Below are 6,696 nucleotides of genomic sequence, written 5' to 3'. Positions count from 1 at the left end.
AGTCTGCTGCAGAAAGTCTGCGGTAATCGTACAGATTCAGCAGCAGTTGTACAGAATAGCCAACTCGCGTAGTGGTCAAGTAGGCAAAGAGGTTTTCGCTACTTGTGAGAAATCCACCTGCGTTAGGTTGGTGGCGGAAATGGCATCTTTGGGTTTTCCGGGCCACGCGGAGCGTGGAAGACGCTGGAGAAGCAGGAGGCAGTCGGCCGCCGGTACGGGAAGCGTCCACAGCTGTGCTCCAGTCGAAGAAGGGTGAGTTAGACTGACCGCGTGGCGCGTTGTTACTTGGCGAGGGGAGAGCTGTTAGCTTTTGGTCTCGCTTTTCAACTCTGAAAGATTGCTTTGCCTTGTCGCAGCTAGGAAAGCAAAACTTTGGCAGATGTTTCACTTAGTAAATTTCTATAGCAGACTTGGATCCACCTGAAGAGCGCCACACAAAGGTGTCAAAAAAAATGGTTCAAATGGCTCTGAGCACTATGGGACTCAACATCTTAGGTCATAAGTCCCCTAGAACTTAGAACTACTAAAAACCTAACTAACCTAAGGACATCACACACACCCATGCCCGAGGCAGGATTCGAACCTGCGACCGTAGCAGTCCCGCGGTTCCGGACTGCAGCGCCAGAACCGCACGGCCACCGCGGCCGGCCACAAAGGTGTCGATAAGAAGTGAGCACTCGCTTCTGTATGAATGTCTGTTTGTCTTCAGCTGTGCTTGTATAAGCTTTCATTTTTCTAAATATTAATAGCTTTGCCTTCTCGTAAATTTTCCTTGCTTAATGTATCTTTCGTCCGTGGGGAGCCGACCACGCGGTTGAACATTAAAGTTTTGTTGGGCTACCGTCATCACTAACTGTCCGGTCTCATGCTTTGTAAGTAGGCTGTTTATGTTTTCTTATTGGCAACGTTACGTAGCGCTCTATATGAAAATCACTGGCTGTGCTGTGTGCAGTCTGTGGCTAGTTTGCATTGTTGTCTGCCATTGTAGTGTTGGGCAGCGGCAGCTGGATGTGAACAGCGCGTAGCGTTGCGCAGTTGGAGGTGAGCCACCAGCAGTGGTGGATGTGGGGAGAGAGATGGCGGAGTTTTGTAATTTGTCATGAACTGCTATATATATTATGACTATTAAGGTAAATACATTGTTTGTTCTCTATTAATATCTTTCATTTGCTAACTATCCCTATCAGTAGTTAGTACCTTCCGTAGTTTGAATCTTTTATTTAGCTGGCAGTAGTGGCGCTCGCTATATTGCAGTAGTTCGAGTAATGAAGATTTTTGTGAGGTAAGTGATTTCTGAAAGGTATAGTTTAATGTTAGTCAGGGCCATTCTTTTGTAGGGATTTTTGAAAGTCAGATTGCGTTGCGCTAAAAATATTGTGTGTCAGTTTAAGCACAGTCGTGTATAATTGTTGAAAGGGGACGTTTCAGGTTGTTTTAAAGAACTTTAACCGCTCATGATTGTGTGATGTGATATTGTTGCAACTTGGACACGATACCTACGAAGTGCGTCTCCACAAACCACGTGGGCACGCGGGTGTACTGCGCAACGTGTACCGCTTTACCAGTTATTGCGATCAGGCAACAGCAGTGGTATGAATGATTCACACCAATGATTTTAGGTATAGATTATAACGGTGAATGTATCAATGCTTTTCTTTAATGTCTTAGGAATAAATGATTTTATCCACAATTTTCTCTTGTGTTCCGAGGTTACGTTTTTGCACCTAAGCCACTCACCTCATAGCTTTCCCGTTAGCAAATCCAACGCGTTTCCTTACGCACAGGTCCAGTGATTAGTTTCCTCTTTTATTTTAAAACAAGTGTTTTAGATTAAGTCTTATTTTCAGGTGTGTTGCTGGGAGCTGATCTTATGCAGTGTTCATGCATGTTCTATTTTATTTTAAATGTTTGATTGTCGTGAACAGTGCACGGGCAATACTATTAATTACATTGTATCCGCTATGAGCGACATCACAACGTATGCATGTTTGTGTGTTTTTGGTCTGTGATCAAATTAATTTATTTCCGACTCGACCAATCCTTCGATTAGTTGTATGGTTAGAGTCGGTGGCGACCCTAATCTTCTCACGTTAACTTCCCAAGCAATAAGTATTTACATTCCCAATAATAACGTAATAACCCGTAGAAACAGGTTAGTTACAACGGAATAGAGGAAGAAGATACACTTTAATATAAACAAATTTTTTCTTAGCTCTCCATTCTACTATGTCTATTTTTGAATTCCGGATGCCTCAATTTAAAAAAAAATTCTTCATGTATTTCGTACATTTCTATTAATTTTGTAGTTGTTGGGACACAACATGTAATTATTGCTTTGGCCTGCAAATAAAAATAGATCTTACTGCACATAAAGTGTACTAAAAATTTATTTAGCTGCTGATATTCATTCTTTAGTGCTTTGTAAATTTCTTCACACATTTCAGGGATTATTTTGGCTAATGTGCTCTGCAGTGTTCGACAGGTGCATTGTGAGCTAGAGTAACACTCTTTCGTAGCAGGAAATCGGAGTGTTACAGAGAGCCTGTCTTCTGCAGATATGGCAGTTCTTAAGTGAGTATTCTACTTTGTAATACGAGGAGCCACTTCACTCAGCAAATACTGAAATGTATTCTCGTCCAGTCTTAAGTAACTTATGTACGACTTGATGTCCTCCACTCGTAGCTCACTTAACAAATTTTGTTGAATGTTTTTATCATCTCGGGGTAAAAACCACGGTTTCACCCAAGAATGTTTCCTTTTTTTCCGCTTCGCTTCCAAATGCTCACATTGTGCAATTGTAGTACAAGCAACTGCAGCGCATAGTAACAAGTTGAACTTTGACGAAACAAGTGGTGACAGTGTAATACCACTTTCTAGCGTTAAGTCAAAGGTATTTGACAAAGAAATATGATTATATTCGTCAAATTTCTTTGACAAGGATCTTTGACGTGGCGGTGCATCAAATTTCAAGATGGCGGGGAACTTCTTGTTACTTTGCGCTGCAGTTGCTTGTACCACAATTGCATTGTGTGTGCACTTGGAAGAAAAATGGCGGAAAAAGTGAACATCCTTGGGTGAAGCCGTGGGTATTACGTCGAGATAGTAAAAGCATTCAGCAAAGTTTGTTACGTGAGCTGCAAGTGGTGGACGTCAAGTCTTACACAAATTGCTTACGAATGGATGAGACTGCGTTCCAGTATTTGCTCAGTAAAGTGGCTTCTCACATTACAAGACAGAATACACACCTGAGAAATGCTATATGTGCAGAAGGCAGGCTCACCGTGGCACTACGATTTCTTGATGCAGGAGGGAGCTACTCTAGTAGGACTCGAGTACCACACTGTACATTTACCAGAATAATCCCTGAAACTTGTGACGCGATTTATAAAGCACTGAAAGGGAAATATCTGGAGGTAAATAAATGTTTAGTACATTATTTGGGCAATAAGAACTATTTTTATTTTTGAATAATTTAGTTAATAGAATTAATGTTGCAACAACTGCAAAATTAATAAAAATTACGAAATAGATGAAGAGCTTTTAACTTGTGGTATCCGGAGTTCAAAAAAGAGAAAGTAAAATGTAGAGCTAAGAATTTTTTTTTATTTATTTTAGAGTGTGACCACCTCCTCTACTCCGGCTTGCTGAAAAGCTGTTCAGATGTTTCCAGATGTAAAGGAGGACGACCGTAGCTATGGTTGTGGGGTTGTGGATGTGAAGTCGTCTGCAGCATCATATTCCACCTGCCCATCAGCACAGGAGTAATAGCATCCATTGTGCCCCTTGTTCATCCTCCTCCCCCCCCCCCCACCCTACCCGTCGAATGAAGGTTGTAAAAAGAGTCTCACCAAACATCAATGGTCGGAACTTCGAAGCCGTATTTACAAACACACTACAGAGATGTCAAATAGGGGTCCGATGCCAGCGTTCCAACGGTTACATTTCACATCGCAGTGAACAGAAGATGGTCAACTTTTATCATCAAATCTACAGTCAGGCTCAAGATTTGGTCATATTTCTTAGACAAAAGGCGAGATATAACAAAGTTCCCTATTACACTTTTAAATGAACACACCGGCATTTGAGTGTATTGTTTATTTATTTACGACCGACGTTTCGGGATTTTATGCTATTTTCAGGTGATTGGGTTTATGTCATTGACATATTGGACATCAAGCTATTTCACTGTCAAATTTCATTGCCGTAAATATTTGACGTATCAGTTGTGGCAAAGAAATACACTGAACCGCCAAAGAAACTGGTATATCCAAGCGTATTCAAATACGGAGGTATGTAAACAGGCAGAAATCGGAGCTGCTATTGGCAACGCCTATATATGACAATAGGTGTCTGCCGCAATTGTTACATCGTTTACTGATGCTACAGCGGCAGGTTATGAAGATTTAAGTGAGTTTGAACGCGGTGTTACAGTCGGCGTACGAGCGTTGAGATACAGTATCTCCGAGGTAGGGATGAAGTGGGGATTTCCCCGTACGATCATTTCACGAGTGTGCGGTGAATATCAGGAATCCGGTAAAACAACAGATCTCCGACATCGCTGCTGCCGGAAAAAGATCCTGCAAGAACGGGACCAACGACGACTGAACAGAATCGTTCAACGTGACGATACCGCAACCCTTCGCTGATTGCTGCAGATTTCAGTGCTGGGCCATCAACAAGTGTCATTGTGCGAACGATTCAACGAAACATCATTGATATGGGCTTTCGGAGCCAGAGGCCCATTCTTATACACTTGGTGACTGCAAGGCGCAAAGCTTTACGCCTCTGCTGGGCCCCTCAACACCGACATTGAACTGTTGATGACAGGAGACATGTCGCCAGGTTGGACGAGTCTCGTTTCAAATTGTAACGAGAGGATGGACGTGTACGGATATGTAGACAAACTCATGAATCCATGGAACCTGCATGTCAGTAGGGGACTGTTCAAGTTGATGGAGGCGCTGTAATGGTGTGGAGCGTGCGCAGTTGGAGTGATATGGGACCCCTGATACGTCTAGAAACAAATCTGACAAGTGACACGTACGTAAGCTTTCTGTCTGAGCACCTGCATCCATTCATGTCCATTGTGCATTCCGACGGACTTGGGCAAATCCAGCAGGACAACGCGACACCCCATACGTCCCGAATTGCTAGAGAGTGGCGCCATGAACACTCTTGTTGTTGTTGTGGTCTTCAGTCCTGAGACTGGTTTGAAGCAGCTCTCCATGCAACTCTATCCTTTGCAAGTTTCTTCATCTCCCAGTAGCTACTGCAACATACATCCTTCTGAATCTGCTTAGTGTATTCATCTCTTGGTCTCCCTCTACGATTTTTACCCTCCAAGCTGCCCTCCAATACTAAACTGGTGATCCCTTGATGCCTCAGAATGTGTCCTACCAACACTGTTATGAGTTTAAACACTTCCGCTGGCCACCAAACTCCCCAGACATGAACATTGTTGAGCAAATCTGGGATGCCTTGCAATGTGTTGTTGAGAAGAGATCTCCACTCCTTCGTATAGTCTGTCGGTAAACTGAAGAGCGAGCTAGCGAGTCCCCACTCTGCCAACTCAGCTACGTCACAAGGCGCTTCTACAGGCCGTTTCAGAACGCAGTACCGGCCCTGCCGCGGCGCGCGATTTAAATTTGTGGCGACGCCGTGTACAGATACGTCTCTGCTGCGTTCATTTTTAGACAAATGTATTAAGACCATAAGGAATACAAAAAACGGTACCTTATTCCGAAACACAATATTATAGAGTAAATAATATTAAGATAAGAATGGAAGTCAGGATTATACCACAAACATAGAACTGAATGCCTGTTCATGTGAATGTATTATATGTTCCTCTATTGCTATTCGTAAAACGAACCCCATATAATGCAATCAATCTGTAGCATTTGAGGCTTGTTCTTACTTTGTGTTTCTACTAAAAGGTAGATATTTTCTTTGAAGGACTCCATTGAAACTTAACAATTTTTGCTACACGAAGAGTGTTTAAAAAGTAAGCAGAAATTTATAATTTTGCGTGTTGTATTGGTCCGATTTTCACTACTTTTTGGCACTATCTTCGTAAACATGTCTCAAAAGTATGTGTACAATGTTATGCATATTGGGTATTTACTCTGTTGTCAGCTGTCAAAGAGGTTGTATGTGTTTTGGTAGCATCAACGATTATTTGTTTTGTATAAAAATAGATTAGAGAATCTGTACTAAATTTTGTTATAGGAATGGAATGAAGTGTATGAAATTTTTAGAAATGTTAAATATTGCTTTTGGTGAGCCTGTTATAAGTGAACCAACGGCATACAAGTGGTATAAACATTTCAAAGCAGGCCTTAAAGGACAGCGGTTTTACAAGCATGGATGAGATTAAAAATGCACAGTTAAGAGACCTATGAACTACCCCGAAGAAACAGTCCCTAAAGAATTACGGAAATTGGAAAAAGCACTAGCACAAGTGTATAGTATGTAATGGGAAATATTTTGAAGAAGATAACATTGCTGTAGATTAACAAATAAAGTTCTTACCAAAACATAAAAATTAATACGCGAACGCATCTCGTATGTCAAGCTTTTTGAATCCCAGAATCCACGTACATGTTTCGATGAAAATTTCAGCAGTGTTTAGAATAGGTATTGCGCATAAATTTCAAGCAATATGTCTCAGAATCAGGTGAAGAATGACCGAGATAG

Source organism: Schistocerca cancellata, chromosome 2 (assembly GCF_023864275.1).
Source record: "Schistocerca cancellata isolate TAMUIC-IGC-003103 chromosome 2, iqSchCanc2.1, whole genome shotgun sequence".
In the NCBI taxonomy this organism is placed as follows: domain Eukaryota; kingdom Metazoa; phylum Arthropoda; class Insecta; order Orthoptera; family Acrididae; genus Schistocerca; species Schistocerca cancellata.
Note: the sequence above shows the minus strand (reverse complement) of the source record.